Raw genomic sequence first — 17,060 nt, forward strand, 5'->3', positions numbered from 1 at the left:
TTAGTCTTTTTGCTGACCAGTATTAGCACACACCAGAAGGTTTTAGTGCTCTACAGGCATGTCTTTTGTTTGTTTTTAGTACAGAAAAAGAGACAATATATGTACAAAGATGCAGAGTAGCACACTAGTGGAATGGTGGCAGTTCTCTGAGATGCCAAGTAAAAAGGAAAGTAATAAATGGCAAGAATCAAAACAAGGGAGGTTCTGGGGAAAGGAAAAATAAAAATAAAAATTAAAAAAAAAAACAATTACAAAAGGGAATAAAAGGGTCACTGTCAGAGGATGACAGGAATTCCTAATGAAAGGGATTTAGCAGTGAAGGACAGATTCCTTTTCTCTTTTTCTACTTAAAGGCACAATATATGTTAACCCTGACGAGCATTTTTGAACTTTGAACTCTCTGACCTTTAAAGCCTCCAAAATAAAACCCAGCCAACTCGGAAGAAATGGCAACAAACAGCAGAGTCTGTCCCTCGGGTGGCTTCGGCTGCACACCCGCGGCATCGCTTGTCTGCGTCCAGCTCCACCGCAGTGACAGCAGCTCCTGTGGACAGACAGACAGATGGATAGTGGTCAAACTCTGCTCCCGCATCCCAGCCTCTAAACGGAGTCACGTGGTGACTGTCCTGGCACTGTCCTGTCCAAGACGGGGTTGTCCTGGCACTATGGCAGAGGGTAAAAGAATTAGGCTGGGTGCACAGACTGTTATTACCTCTGCTTTATAATGGGTGCTAACTATTCTGTGAATCTATGATTCTATGATACCAAAAAAAGTCACATTTTGCCCCAGTTTGCACCTTCCCTCCTTCCTGTAGTTTGCCCAAGTGAGGTTACAATACAGTATCAATCATTTATGCAGTACAACACGGTATTAATCAATTTATGCCAAGATGTAAAACACCCAGAGCCATTTTATATTACAGAGACCTTTAAATCCTGCTGAACTGAAAAAAAGAAGTCTATTCTCAATCACTACGTAAGCAACTATGGGCCTTGGAGGAATAAAAATGCCACCCCTTTTAGCCCACTTGTAGCAAGTTTCTAGGAGCAAATAAGACTATCCGCAGTCATTTGCAGTGATTTGAATATTTCCCAAGCAGGATTAGCTAGAGATCTTTAATAAGCACATGAACACATCTCTGCCTTCACATGGTAATGGGTGCTTATCATCCCAAGAACCATAAATCACAGGGATCATCCTTAAGTTAACCTTTGCAAAAGGTTTGCAAGGAGAAAGCAGATCAAACTCCTCACCTCTTCTGCACTGATCTCGGTGGCACATTTTTGCACCAAGTGAGAAAGAGGAAATCTGTCTTTACAACATCTCCTGAGCTTTACTGCTCTGTCCCTACCTGCACCGTGTCTTCATAAAGTATAAAATAGTGCCATCTACTGACACTGCACTTTAACAACTCATAACAAGACCTTGAAGGACAACTTTTCTATCCCATCACTGTACTAAGTGTGTAACCAGGGCATGTTCCTCAGATGTTACTAAAGCAGTTGTAAACTGATACTGGAAGAAAATATACTAGGGCTAGCAGGACTGTTGCAAGGGATTAAACCTACTGGTGCCAATCCAGAGCCCCTAATGAAAAGGCAAAGCAATTGTGCAGGTCTGGATTTTCCTCTGGAAAATGCAGGAAGGTGTAATGAGGAATGCAAGGATGGTTAGCTGTCCTCAGCAGTGCTCAAAAAGCATGTTGTTGTATGAGGCTGTCATGGTTTAAAGGGATTTGCACATGAAATCCCTTGTCATGTTATTTAAGACAAGAGGAAGCACCTGAAAGGAAGGACCAGAGACAAAGCAATGCAGCTTGCAGCAGTAACGTGAGCAGGGCCACCAGTGTCTTATATATGGGGGAAAAAAGCCTACTTGGGAGCTGCACACCTGCAGGGAGGATGTGTCATCTCCTGCCACCCGTTGTCAGCTAAGGCACTTTCTCTAAAGGTACTTCACTGAGCTACCATTTACCAGATAGCGTAAAAAAAGGGGGACAGGGGGAAAGGAGTGTGATTTCTGTGTTTTGGAGATCTGTGATCAGAACTGGTTAGTATTGATATGAACATTAGCTTCTGATAACACCAAAATCACAGGGTACAAATGAGATCAGCCCCAAAGGTAGAAATGCTCCTCATAATTTCACATTGCTTATAGACATCCTACACCCAAATGCCAAAAACAGAGCAAAACAATGTGCCATGGGCATACCTAATACTGCTGAAGAGGGTTTGCTTTGAGACATACATATAGGCCAGGTTTTCTGAGCATATAAACTGTATAAAAAATGTGTACACATGTCAAGACAACCTTGATTTAGGAATAACTTCAGTCTGCAGCACCTATGGTAGCATGTCCTGGAGGCTGGTGTCCCAGTCCTCAGCAGAATTATTTAAAACTTGATGTTTCCTGCATCTCCCTGTGCTGGGTGAGGTGCACCCCATGCCTGCTGGCATCACATTATTGCTCCTCCATCCTCCCACCCATCTAATTGCAACAGGCTTTGGCTCCTTGTCCAGAAGTCCCCAAGTGACAAATGAATCTGTGTAACTTTCCATTTACCAGCCTCCTCAAAGAGGATATGCAACTGCTTGATTACAGCACGTTATCAGATACCAGCACTGGGATTTTTCCCCTCTCCTGTTGTTTTTACGATGATGATAAGTTGTTACAATCTTTACTTTACAAGACAGCGCTCATTGCCTGAGCCGACTGAGCCGGGTCACTGATTGCCATGACTTCCCTGCAGGTATAAAGGCCGGTGATTTATGGCAGGGGAAATTCATATTAACCATAAATATCTTAATAACTAGCCATCTGGGAGAGAGAGCAGGCTATGCATCCAACACAGACTGATTGCTCTTTAATGGGCAGCATCTACAGCACTCTCTAAAACAATGCTTTTGGCAGCGGGTGTTGCTGAGGTTATAGAAAGGGCTTTTAATCTGCAAGAGGAAATATGCCACAGTGGTGCCGACTGCTGCTCTCAGCTCAGGCCTGCTAGTCTGCATCCCACAAGAGCTGATTATCTTGTATTAAACAGACAGATGCAGTCTCCCACCCTCGGCCAAAAACTGGACCCGAAACACACAGCCGAGTCTGCTATCAACATGGCTGTGTTCACCCTCCAGCTCCCATGTGCCCAAAAAGGACCTGGTATCTCCCAACCTCAAGATGAGGATTGTAAACTCAGCTAAAGGCTGAGGAGTTTGGTAAAATATGACATCTTCTTCATCCAGGAAGGCTCATAGGTAGTTTGGTGCAAAGTTGGCAGAGGAGGCGGAAGGTGGACACTGGGATGTTGTGCTTTTCTAAACTAGCTTCCTTCACAGTAAGATGGGAGGTCTGGAGATATCTCATATCTGTGTGACCACCCTGAGGATCCTGTGTCCAGAAAGAGCTGCATCTTACCACCTCACCCATTGCTCTTTTGTTCTTAACCCAGGAGAGATTACTCTTTGGATCAATGTCTTTCCCCAGATATCAACCTCCCTCCTCCTCTCTTAATTCAGACTTCAAAGTAACCAGATCCCAGCAACTCTTTCACTGCAGGGGGAGATAAATGAGTCCAAGAATAGTTTTCATTTTTTAACTTAAACCCCATTGCTTTTGGTTCACAGGGTCTCTTTCAACCCATGGGGAGGTTTCATCTGTATTGCATCCTCCACAGAGGTTTAAGCCAAAGGACCTCCTCAGCGTTTGCACCCAGCTAAGGTATTAGTGAAAACAAAATGACTTCAGCGTAACCCGTGGCTCTGCCTGGATGTAGGATCATTTACAGTTTCTTTGAGATTAGCTGAGGTCTGGCAGGAAACGTTGCTCACTTATTAAGTATGCCTCCTGCCTTTCTATTTGGGATCATTGTTATGAGGGAGTCCTGCACAGAAGTGAGTGATGAGGAGCCACAAAAGTAGTTCAGGGGTCTGGCTGTTTCCCTGTTTAGCCACACTATTTGATGGAGTGTAGCTGAAAACATTGTTTAAGGACTCTGCTGTTTTAGCAAAACTTTTCAAAGTTCCCTGGATCAAGAGGAGAATAGCTTTCCACCGATCTTGCCTTTCCTCACTTCTGATGAACTTAAAAGCAAGAGCTATTAAATACTTGTTTTAATTTTTTATTATTTTTTTTTACCTTAAAATTAGTCTAAATTTCTGAAAATGGTCTACAAAAAGATTGTTTGGGTTACCTATGGTACATGAACAGTAGACACTGAAATAACCAAACCCTGGGGCAACTAGAAAAGTCCCTATACAGGAAAGAAGAAGGGGAAAGAGAACCAGTGTACCCCTGGAGAGCCGAACATGCCCTTTGAGGCGTCAGGTTTCTTTAAGCTAACAGTCAAAACAAGGTGCCACCGAGGAGTAAGGCAGTTGGTGAAACACTTGTGGAAAGTGACAAATGCTCCATGGTGCGGTATTTATTTTCCAGCCCTGCAGCTAGTTTGTGTATGCTGCACACAGCTACCCGAAGCCAGGCAGGCTCCTGGAGAGCATGTCCGCAAACACGCCAAAGCCATAAATGTGGGCTGCAGATGCTGCTTTATGGGACATATGTCCAACAAATCCCTTCTGATAAGTACAGAAGGTGTGGAGATGTTACTCCTCCTTCTCCATGCGTCATTTTACTACTTGTCATGTAGTTTTCACTCAAGACTTTTGCTTGGAGCATCGGTATTGATGGATCAATGTGTTGGCTGCAGATTAAGCATAACTGTTTAGGTGTTTAAATCCTCTCATAGTCTCCCCAGCATCACCAGAAATGCTTAATGTGTCAGAACCTCATAAGAAAATTGCCGTATTCACTGCCATGATGAATAGAACCTACCTCTTCCACAACTGCCTGGAAAATAAAGCCCAGATCCAATCTGCCCAGCAGAGATCAGTGTTTCCTGCAGAGATATTAGTGCCTCGTGATGCACTCTGCGATTCTGACGCATGAGATGACAGAAACCTCAGTGCTGGTTTTCATGTACTAAAAAGCAGCTTTTTCAGCTCCTCTGGAATCAGGATCTAATGCAAAATTTCATCAAGCTCTGACTTCTTCAGGTGAAGTGACTTGGCTATGTTGAAGGTGAGTCACCTGCATGAACAACTCTCCCTGTGAAGTCACATGCCCCAAAGGGAACACATCACTTCCCACCAGGCAGAGACACATTTAAACCATTGTGCGTTGGCACAGGGACTTGAGCCTCTTCTTGGTCTGTTTTGGTTTTAAACAGTAAGATAATGTATTATCATGCTGTAAAGCCCAAAACAGAGGCAGAGGGGGTAGGATTTGTGGAAAGAAGAAACTGATTTCATGAGATCAAGCCAGAAGAAGTGAGGCTCCAGGTGTGCTGACTGTGAGTTCCACCTGGGAGATGGATCAAGTGCCACAACAGCTGAGTTTACTCCACAGAATTTTCTCATCTCCATTATGGTTTTGCACTGGGAGTGCTGATATTTAACCCTGGGAAACCCAACACCACCATCTTCCCAAGACAAAGACTGAGAGCTGGAGGTTTTACCAAGCTGTTATTGTTAGATGTCCTCCCAAATCCATGTCTTAGCAGATGTGGAGGCTGCTTTTCAGCACATTGCCTGAAGTTACAGTGCACCCCAGCTATCTCCACCAGCTTTTCTTCTGTTGTGCAATCAGTGCACAGCAAATGCAGGAGGCATTAACCTTCTCCTGAAACCTCACCACAATTTGAGCAATTTGTAGCCCATGCCTTGTTTTCGTCTTTGAAATAAATCTGACTTGAAGAATTGCTATGAAAAATGGACTAGTAGATTCATGGCATGGAGGTTAATCACTAAGAGGACTGGAAAGAATACAGTTTGGCAGTAAAATGCCAGGCATTTGGTACATAAATTTCTCACAAGCATGAAGACAACTGGCAGGCAATGTCAAAGGCGTTAGCACCTACCATTGAGTGTAATTTTTTCAGTCTGTTACCAGTCAAGGGGTTGATATGCATTTCAAAAACTCTGTGAGAAATCAAAGCCTGGGAGGTCTGTGCAAACCATTTCAGGAGGCTGTAAATTTTATTTTAAAAGGAAGAATTTAGAATTGCACAAACAGTGAACCTCTTTCTACTAAAAGGTGGAACATTTTACAGCATCAGCTTTAGTCAATAATCAAGTTGTCTTTTCTATTAAAAAAATCTTTGAATTCAGAATTATATACACATTTGAGGGAAAAACACAAACACTAACAGAAAGCCTCAACAATATGTCTATTCCCACAGACATGCTTTTCCATTTAAACTCAGTGTCTGGATTTTAATAAAACCCACCTACAGATGCAAATCATTCCTATTCCCAAGAAATGTTATCCTCAGACGCAGCCATTGCATCTGATTATGACCACCATGGACCTCATGAGCAGCCAGCTGATGAAAACGTCTTCTTCCAAATAACAAGTACAATACTTGAACAACAGTGGCAACAGGAAAACCTCAGCTGATGGCTGCAGGGAGCATTATCTGCAGTGCATATCCACACTGCAGGGAAGAGCTATTCTACTGTCAGCGTTTTCCACTAGTGTTTTACACTTGGAGATCACCTGTATTTAGCTATGGCAATAGGAAGCTCAGGGCAGGCTTTAAAACTCCTCTGCGATATAAGGTACCTGTTTTGGAGCTAGTGACCAGTTCAAAACTAGTGACCAGTTCAAAGCCAACACAGTCACACTAACTACATCATGGTCACATCCCAAGGACTTCTGTAACTGTGATCTTGGAGGACTTGAGCATCCATCTCTTGGAAAACCAAGAAACAACGAGGAAATGCCATTTTCAACAAGATCTTCTTCCCTCTCCTTACATTGGATTTACTGCTATTTTAAGATTTTTAAAGACCACAGATATTTTCTACCAGATAGTAGTCAAACTTATAAGAGCATTTTGCCGCTGAAACATGTGTGCAGGGAAGAGGGACTAGATGCTCATCAGGGTCAGAGAGCAATGGAAAGCACTGGTTTTTCCAGAAAAGAATGAAACCTTGAGACTCTTCTTTGCTCTGAAGGACGATAAAGGATGATTTCTGAAGGAGCTTCCACTTAGAAGAGACACAAGCCCTAGTAGGGCCTTATTATTAATTCTGTTATTATTTTCCTTTTGTGATTTTGCAAAAAAATACCACTGACACCTTTGGTGTAAGACACACTGCTCTTTCTCTCTGCTCTAACAACACTCTTTTTGTGTGCACAGGGGAAAATCCATCAATTGTCTAGCAGCCTTCCTGAACTTTGTCTGCTTGGAGTGAGGAATCACAGAAAGGAACACGGGAAATCTTTGTCATTCTGCATAACTCTTATCTTGGTTTCTCCATTTCACTTCTGACACATCTTTGCCCTTCTGTATCCACAGCCCCAGGGATGCCAGTTCAAGGCTGCAGCACCACCAGTTGCAAAAAGCTACATTTATTAGTCCCCACGTAACTTAATTTCTCAATGCCAAACGCAATTTTACACAGTTCAGAGACCATTTCTCCAAATACCAGTTTCATTGCTTTTTCTTTTTTCTCCTCAGCTGAGGACAGCAATCTGGCTGCACTTAAAACACTTCATTTCCCATTTTTTATCCCTTCGAAAGGACTTGAGAGGTTTATTGCATACTGTGATCTTATCACCAGCTACTCCAGCACAGTCCTTGGCAGTAAATGGAGATGGAGTCTGGGGTGTCCCATGGTGGTTGCGACTGCACCGTGGCATCCCTGCAAAGGATCCATTCCCATCACAAGCTTCTCCAAAGTACTTCTGAAAATACATATATCTGGACATATATATACATACCATCCTTTTCGAGCAATGTTGGCAGTTTATTTCAGCACCAAACGGTCACTGGAAGATTTGGGTGGGATATTTATGAGAGCTTTAACCAACTTGGTCATAGTAATGGTGATGTTACACTGTATGCTGAAAGCCTTTCCAGCTAAAGGCTGTTGGGCACTCATAGCGCTTATGGCAGCTACAGCAAAAAGGAATTAATCTCCTTTTAAGTTAACTTATTATTTGTTGTTGGTATATCTTATTATTAATTGTTGGTATAGCCAGTGGATTGAGTAGCCCCAATGTATCAGTCACCCATCATGAGAAAGGTTTAATGTCTGAGGAGCAGTGCTGAGAAAAGAAATAAAGAGATCTGAAAATTATCTTCTTCCAATATGTTCAGCACCCACCACGATCTGTATATGCAGGGGAGAGCATAATTTCATATTTTCCAGCACACAAATTCATCAAGATTAAACACCTTGAGCTAAACCTTTGTCTGATGGAAGCCAGCTTCTGTGGGACAATGTTGATTTACACCTGCCCAGGAGCTAATCCTCTGAATCCAGCCAGAAAGCTCTCTCAGATCTTTAAGAAAAATAAAACCAACAACAGTGATTTGCTCTATTTTTAAAAAGGATAAATAGATTAAATGATACAGGGGAGGACAAAGAACTCCCCCATCCAAAATCAAAGTTCAGGGCAATAGCCAAAAAGAAACGGTATCATTTAGGGGCAGATGAAAGAACATGTAAGTTCAGCATGATGTCATGGCTGTTTATGCAGTTAAATGGCTCTTTATCATACACCAGACACATAATGACTTTCTAAGGCTCCCACTGGACGGATGGTCCGTCTCCGTAATAAATGTTGACAACTTTTATATAAAACTGTATATCATTTTCAATTCCCAGTGTAGCCATTTGAACCTGTGATTAATAACCTCGCAAATCTTATCTGTTTGAAAATAAGAGGAGCTGGGTTTGTTTCCTTCAGATTAGGGTTCAGGGCTTAACAACAGGAAAATAGCCTGCTGAGATCACTCTGGTTTTCATGGCACATAAAAGTAAGAACCAAGAAAATAGAATTTAAAAATACGCTAAACATTCATATCACAAAGCAAATAAGATACTTCACAAGTCGTGATAACATTGATTCATGAAGTCTGTAAGCAAACAATTGTTTTATATCGGGCAGAATAACTGTGAACAGAAAGATAGGCACTTGTACATTTAAATTAAAACCCTAATTGGCCGATAAGATGTACCACAAAAAAATAATATCTAGACTCAAACTTCTTGGTGGTTTGTCAAAGTGAAATGAGAAAGCTTTAGGCAAAGATAGAGAGCAAAATGGGGCAAGAATTTAGGATTCCAGATCCATGTTTGGCTGGGGTACAGCTGATATCCAGGACTGCAATAAAAGGGTCAAAAAAAACCCAGAAAAAAAATAATTAAAATCCCCACTACCACATTGCTCCAGTCTAAAAAATACCCAGAATTTTACTGTGGGAATGTGCTTGTTTACAGTCAGCACAAGGACAAGAATAAATTAAAAACTGGTGCTAAAAATTACACAGGTGTAGGAGCTGAGGAGAGAAACCCGCTGAAGAGAAAAATTTACTCTAAAATCCACTTAAAAATCCACATAAAATATGCCTAGAGCACAGTAAATAAAGCATTTCTAGCACAGTCTGGGAAAAGGAGAGCCAGCTTTGAGCCTCAAGAGCTTTACCCCCTTTTTCCCAATTCCCATTAGAACATCGCACCAGCAACCAGCGCCACAAAGGACATTGAAAAAATATTGCCAGGTCCTTTTCCCAGCAGAAAAATAGCAGAAAAGAATTCAAAAGGAAGTGCCCAATCTGTGTTTTTCCCCTGCAAAAATCAAAGTGTTTTCAGCTGAAATATGTCCCGCTCGTTTGGTTTTTAGCTTTCTGGTACATTGAAATTTTCCTGTGAAATCAAGCTCTTCCTGCCAAGATTTTAATTTATTTTTGAAATGTAGCTTTCTGTCCAAAATTCTCAGCAGATTTGCTCTTAAAATAGCTTAGAGTTACTGCAATATTAAAAAGAAAAATTACCTTGCCTTTGACTTCCACACAGTGGGCTGCTCACAGAGGCTGGAGATAAACACTGAGAACTGAGTGCACTCTAATTATATCTCCTCGGTATAAAATTTTTTGTCTGCCTTTAATTTTATGGCACTTTCATGCAAAGCCAGGGCAGCGAAGAAAACAGCCATTTCTCCTCATGTTTTTCCTTAACTGAAAACATCAAGGGTCACCAATAATTCACCTAAGTGAGGAAAGGATGGAACTGGAAAATGAGGCGGATCATGGAAAAAGTTAAATAATCTCTCGAGAAAGAGCAATTTATCCCTGCACTAGCAGATGGGTACAGACATGTGGATTTTGGTACAACCTCTCACAGGAGACACCTCCTGGGGCTTGGACCCAACCAGGTTAACACATTTTGCAGGCAAAAATGTTGAACTTTTTCATCAATAAATAAAAATTCATTCTCTGGTTTATTTCTTGTTTAAGAGCAATGGCTTTCAACCATTGAACACCTCCTGTCAGCCTGAAAAATGCTTGGTAACTCCCAGATTCCTCTCTGGTTGATGGAAATTTTCTGCTTTCTGGCAGAGCAAAAATTGTCATTAAAAATGAGGGGGGAAAGAGTCAATAAAATTGATTAATCTTCATAGGTTTTTAGGATGAGAAAAATTACTACATTCCAAACATTGTCAACAATAAATACATAGGAATAAAATCTAGTATTTCTTTTTTAATTCTTCCTCCTATAGCATCTATATTGTCTTGAAAGCTAAATTATTAAGAAAAACCAAATCCATTTTGGCGAAGAGCAGTAAGTCAGCTTTGTGAATGTGAATGACTTTCACTGTCACATACCACTTTAGAATACAAAGATCCTTACATAAAAATAAATTGCAGAACAAGGTGATGGAGAAAGTAGATAAAATGATTCAAAGAGTTATTAGCTTCATCATCACCATAGAACCAGAATCAGCCTTTGTGTCACTACAGGCAGCTAATAATACCACACTGGGTTAAGGCTTGGGGAATAAATGCAACCCATCTCTAAGGCAACCATGTCACATGGAGGAAACAAATATATTTGTCCACGAGAGGTCTCTAGAGCCCTGTATAATCACAGGACATTTCCATGGATTACTCTTCTGCTTTGAAATGAGACAGTATCTGGATGCTTATGCCCCTTCACCAGCTCATGGGGACTCCCATGTGTGCTCCCTCTGGATCTGGCACATTTTGGCCTTCCTCAGCCAGGATGAGGAGGAGAATGGAAGGGGCATCTGAAAGGAAGGATGGGCAAATGTCTCCAAAGGGGAGAAAGAAGTAATTTGTGGCAGCAAGGGGTTGCATCCATGCTCCACCTGGACAGAGAAAATATACATTAGCCCATGGCTTGTGAGAGCAGCTAAAGCAGAAAGCAAGTATTGCTCCCTTATCCCACAGATAAAGAAGGGAATAGGTATTTTTCGTTGTGAAAACATTTTATCTAATACCAAAAAACTGGCCAGGCAATGGTGGCATTGCTGGCACTTCAAGGGTGGGAAGGATGGGAAAAGTGTCTTTTTTTAAGAATTTTAACTGGAGGGTATTTGCAAAAGGTGCTATCTTAGCAAATGAGCAGTTATTTTAGCAATTTCTCTGCTGAAATAATGGCAATTCCCTACAAGCTGTTGAACCTTTCTAGAATGTCAACATTTTCAAGGGTTTGCACATCTCTACTATCGAAACATTAATATCAGTTTTGACCTCCTTACAAATATTTCTCCTACTCTTGTAGAATAGTTCTAGAAAGTACGTTTTTATTCAGAACATTCAGAAATCAAATAAAATTACATTTTGGCTGTATAATTACCAACTCTTTCTGCTTTACTCAGTTACTGACCAGCAAGCAGAATAATTACCAAATGTTTACAGCACAAACATTTTTATATGTAAATCCCAATTCCAGGAAGACTTTGTAAACAAACATATCTTGAAAGTATTTATAGGCGATAATGGACACATCTGGAGAATCTATTCTCACAATTTCACAAGAAAAGATTATGCTTCTCTCTGCTTGTCTAAACAACAAGTTGAAAATTGTTGGCCAGTCCATAATTTACTTCCTGTGGGATATTGTTTCTTCAGTCTCAGTAACTGCCCTTCTGAGTACAGGTAAGATTAACTCTACGTTAATCATTCCGACAAAATATATCTATACATCATTCCCACAAAATATATCTCCTTGCTGAAGAGCAGGAGCATTTTCGGCACCTGACAATTCCTCTTACCACCCTGTGACCAAAGACTAAAGCAGAAGACACATATTAAACAGCTCACTTGAAGACAGCAGAGAGCTCTTAACTTTTCTGTGTTATTCAGTGACTGAGGTTCGCAGAGAGTACAAATGGAGAACACGAAGCTGCAACACGCTAGTTTTACCAAGCACGTCTGAAAATCCCAGCTACTATTTCTGGCTTGGCCAGCCTTGGAAACTGCTAAGCCTCATCAAAGTATATCACAAAGAGAGTAGAATTCAGCTCCAGGAGTTTTACACAGGAATAAAACAACCCTTTACCTCTTCTAACACACATTTCACCAAATCCCCATTGGCTGTCATAAGCAGGGCATAAATCTCCATAACTAATACCTTTGCATATTCTTCCTTGGAAATCTTTTCGCTTGCTTCCTTTACCAAAAATGGGAACATATCCCTGAAAGATAAACAGTGTGTGCCTGAGAGCGGCAGCCCCATCCAGCCCCGGGCAAATGGGGTCTTGGAGTCGGATCTCAGCACAGACTTCCTCAGATCATGGCCTCATGGAGCCTCTGTGAAGACGGCGGCCCCCAGAAGATCTGGGCTTTGAACAATGAATGCCTTAAGTGTGGGTTTCAATCTTTTTCCCTTTTTTTCTTCTTTCTGATTTGTGGACCATTAAAAATATTCCAATGGGGATACAGGATACCTTTTAAAATATGGAGATTTCTGTGTAGCATATGTGAACTCTTCTTCCTTACTCCCCTTTCATGGAGCCCTAGGGAGCTGCTGGAAACGACAGCCCTGGGAGATCAAACAAGCTTAGACCCTGTGAATCAGACAGGGGAAGCAAATTCAAGAGACAAGGTCCTCCCGGAAACACCCTCTGGAGTCATTCGAGAAGATGAATTGGAAGCGCAAGTCCCTGCAGAGGGAAAGGGAGAGACAGCAAAACCATCCCAAACTCATAACAGGAGAAAGCAGCAACTTGAAGTGAGCAGAGAACAAGGTGGTGCGTTCCTCTGTAACTGCATCGCTAATAGATGCAGAGGAGCTTTCCACCAGGACTGACTGTGCTGTGTCAACACAGCTCCAGCTTATGTGGAAGGCAACGAACACATCTGGGTACTTTCCTGTGCTTGGTACCCATTCATCCACACTCCTGCATGAAATTGCCTAGAGTTCTTGCTCCTCAGTCACTGTAAACTGATATATATAGTCTATATAGCCATAAGCCATAAGCTATATAGACTATATAAACTATACAAACAATATATTTTATATAAACTGTTTATATATATATTTATAAACTATATAAACTATGAGATATTGCTAAATAATGGTAAAAAATAGCATTTAAATCAGATGCCTGGTGAGTGAGGAAAGATTTAAGTAAAATAAATGCAGAAAAGAATCTCCATGGAATCCTTTGATATTTTTTCCCTTGAGACAGAGCCAGCCAAGTCCATGTAAAAGAAGATGCAGAATCACAGCTCGTCAATGAAGCTGAGAAAGCCTGAGGGAAAAAGAGATGGTTAGAAATGGGTCTTCATCATCCAGCCTATGCCAGTTCAGAAGAGCTTCAAACATCAGCAGAGCTTGTGCTCCAGTGCTTCCCAAATGCTGCATGAGCCTTTGAAGGGCTTAGTGTTGGCCTAAGTCAGCTGAAACCAAACTCCATAACCACTTCCCACAGAGTAATATTTAGCATATCTAGCATCCTGCTTATATCAGGACTTGCATATCCATGGGAAACTACCGTGTTTTGGAGATCGTAAGTGTGAATGCACATCCCCAGTCTTCTTCTGAGCAGCACTCCATGCTTATTTGTGCTCAGAGCTGGACTTCTTTTGCGTGCTTTGCCACTACGTCCCTTTCTGAGACAAATGTAAAAACATGGAAATAATGCTTTGGAACACTATCCACAGTTCATTAAGTTGAGGGATAACTGAGCTAATCATCACTTATTTCAGTGCTTTTCCATCACTTCTGGGATACTAAATTATCCAGGAACAAGGTGCTCCACTAAATACACAGATAATGCTAACTCTGCTGCTTGAACTGATCCAGTCACCACTATGAAACCCCAAGACTCACAGTGATTTGAATGAAAAATCTTGGTACTATCATCACAGTATTCATAATGTATATCAAAACTGAGGATTCTTCATAGTCATGGGGCTCTTCAGAATTCAAAGCAATGATTTACAACTGATAACACGCACAACTTCTGCAAAAATATTTTGCCATCACTGTTTAAACTTTTTCACTGGGACTGACTGCACAGCATTTACATGATGCAACACACATTAGGTATCTATTATGGGTGCTGCCTTGTTTCATGCATGGGTTTGACTGTGTTTTGTTTCTTTTGCAGACTTTTCCCCCTTCTTCATCTTGCCTGATCCTCAAAATGTGTGAAGGCTGCTATAGGTGTGGGCAGAGCTCACAAGATGCTCTGAGGGAGTATAGGAAGCTGTGACAAATGTAAAGTAAACTCTGAGGTTAGCATTTGAAGAATGGTGCTATAGAATTGGCCAGACAATTTCTTCCCCAGCATTTTCCCGTGGGTAAAAGACAGACCATAGCTCTTCCTTCCCATGAAAGGCACTTTGATCTCCCTTGATGACATGCTTTATGTATTTTGGGAGTTTAGTGTAATTGGCTCTGATAGCTCTTCCCCATCCCCAAAACGTCTCTATGTTGGTATTTGTTCTGTAAGTCTCACACAACACACGGCTCTTCTAAGTGCACGACAGATCAAAAAGAGAGTATTTATGGATTTTGGAAAATCTTATTAGAGATCATTTAAAATACTCCTTCATTATGAAAAGTGTTTTGTGTGGCTGCTTTGTCTTTTTGGGAGCCAAACTCCATGTTGTCAGAAAGCTGCCTGACATGCACAATTATGAATTGCTCAGTGGTGGCTGCAGAAGCACTCAGTCATGTCTGATGGGACTTATTCTTAGATATTTGGACCAAACATTATGTCACCCCTCCTGTCACAGCTGAGGGCTGCCAGCCCAGCAAAGCAGTGGTGTGATACCAGGGCTCCCATGAGCAGAACATGTCAGGAAAGCAGAACATTTCTCATCAGCACGGAGATGTACAGATACATCTTACCTCAGTATTTAGGCTGATCAGCTCTTATTTTCTCACCTCTCTGTGAGTTACGACATTTATTCACAACGATTGTTTTGGTGTGGAGAGTATGGTAAACAGGGCTGTATCTGAAAAGTCACTTATTTTGTTAATCTAATAGAGGAAGGAAAACATTCCTGGCATTATGTTTTTATCAGCTTATAAACATGTGGTAGAAGCCTACATGCCTTAGAACAACAGCAGAAACAAGACTGGGAAAAGAAACATTGAGATCTGGATGCTTTAGTAAAGACAACCAGCAGCACAGCACATTGTGTAACCTCAGAGATTTTCCCATTCCTCATCCCTGCAAAATGCTATTAAATATTCTTAAGCTTTGGGGGCCTGTAGTTCATTTTTTTTTAGTTCCTTATCAACTGGTTAGCCAGCCCTTACTCAAAGGACGTTTAGGATTGACAACAAACGCAACAAACAGCGGAATTTCCTATGCTTCATCCAAAACGAGGTTTAAAAAGTTAATTAAAAGGTATTAAGTGTGCGTAATTTGGATCCTTTTGCAGAAGGAAAAGAAATGTGATTTCCAAGGTAAAGGAGTCACAGAAGTAAAAAACATCATTGTTTCCTTGAATGAATAGTTACTACTTGCCTGTCATTAGGAGTAGAAGAAAAAATATAAATAGCATTTTTGACTTGTCCTCATAGTAACTTTTTCTCTGTTTATAGGCACATACACAACACTGGCTCATGTCACCACAGAAGTGTGCTTGGTACCATGCCCTCAACCATGACAGTTCTCTTTGTCTTGCCCTGTCTCTGTGGCTCACTGGGCTTTCTGGGGCTTTTACCCTACTGGTGCTGAGCTGAAAAGCCCTGTCTGGTTGTCCTTTTCCCCTTGCCACCAGACAGGACCAAACCTGGCCTTAAGCAACTTAGATTTTATGGTAGAACTCCTTCTGAAAGCGATAATCACCATTTCCACTTGCACCCAGATATCAGTGTATGTAGTCACCCACAATGGCACTTTTTCTGCACTGGGTACAATATGCAGAATGCAGATCTGCCCCTTCAAGATACAAACAGGATGAAACCAAAGGCTTTTCATCCTTTTCCCATAGTTTTCATCTTCTCATCCAAAAGCATTCATGCCTCCTGACACATAGAAATTTGCTGGTTTCAGTGAACTAACTCAAATGACAGTCATACGAGGATTGAAACCAAGGCGGCATCTACATTGAGGTTTATTTGCTTATGAAAGTCTCCATTTCTGATGGTTAAAGGCACTGCCTTAAGGCTATTGTAATTATTCAGTGCTGTTTTCTCCTTGTGTGGGTGTTTACTTCACCAGTAGTGTTCATGCTTTGGCAGAGGCTGCCCAAGAGCTCCTTTCAGCCCTGTTTTGAAAAGTCAGACTTTAAAGGGGTATGGGCAGTTATTTATCCTTGCAATTGAAAACATCTGAGACATCTAATTCGCATTTTATAAAGCCACTTTTATGGGGTGAGCTCTCTACGTGCTGCAGAAGGTTACTGCATAATCATAACACCACAAAGGCTAGAAATTTGCAACAAGACAAACAGATGACAATTAAAAGAAAATCCAAAACCCAAGAAGATGCTTAAAGCCAATGCAGCGGGTGGGAAAAATTCTTAAGCTGAGGGGAAAAATAAGGCCATACAGTTAGTTGAAGCGGTGGGGCCCAGATGTGCCAGAAATGCCCCTGAATGAAGAAACAAAAGTCACTTGGTCACATGCAAAAAGAAATTTCCACCCTGTTGAATGTCTCTATGCAAATAATGGCAGAAAGACACTCTGTAGAGGTAATAACTTCTCTCCCTCATGCCCCAGCCTTCCGAAGCTGGCACAGCCATGGGCTGCACCGCACTCCTGTTGACATCTCCTTGCTCAAATGGCAT

The 17,060-nt window shown here is 41.4% G+C and overlaps 1 long non-coding RNA gene across 2 annotated transcripts in view; it reads right to left on the reverse strand.

Annotated features, from left to right (window-relative positions):
* LOC115601217 overlaps nt 1-10,040 on the reverse strand; it is a 46,156-nt gene extending 36,116 nt beyond the window's left edge. For both annotated transcript variants that reach the window (XR_003989265.1, XR_003989264.1), the window contains exons 1-2: nt 9,837-10,040; nt 406-544 (exon numbers count right to left, since the gene is read on the reverse strand). This is a non-coding gene — a long non-coding RNA (uncharacterized LOC115601217). The remainder of the gene's footprint in view (nt 1-405; nt 545-9,836) is intronic.
* Nucleotides 10,041-17,060: the final 7,020 nt, after the last annotated feature.

This window comes from Strigops habroptila, chromosome Z (assembly GCF_004027225.2).
Source record: "Strigops habroptila isolate Jane chromosome Z, bStrHab1.2.pri, whole genome shotgun sequence".
Classification (NCBI taxonomy): Eukaryota; Metazoa; Chordata; class Aves; order Psittaciformes; family Psittacidae; genus Strigops; species Strigops habroptila.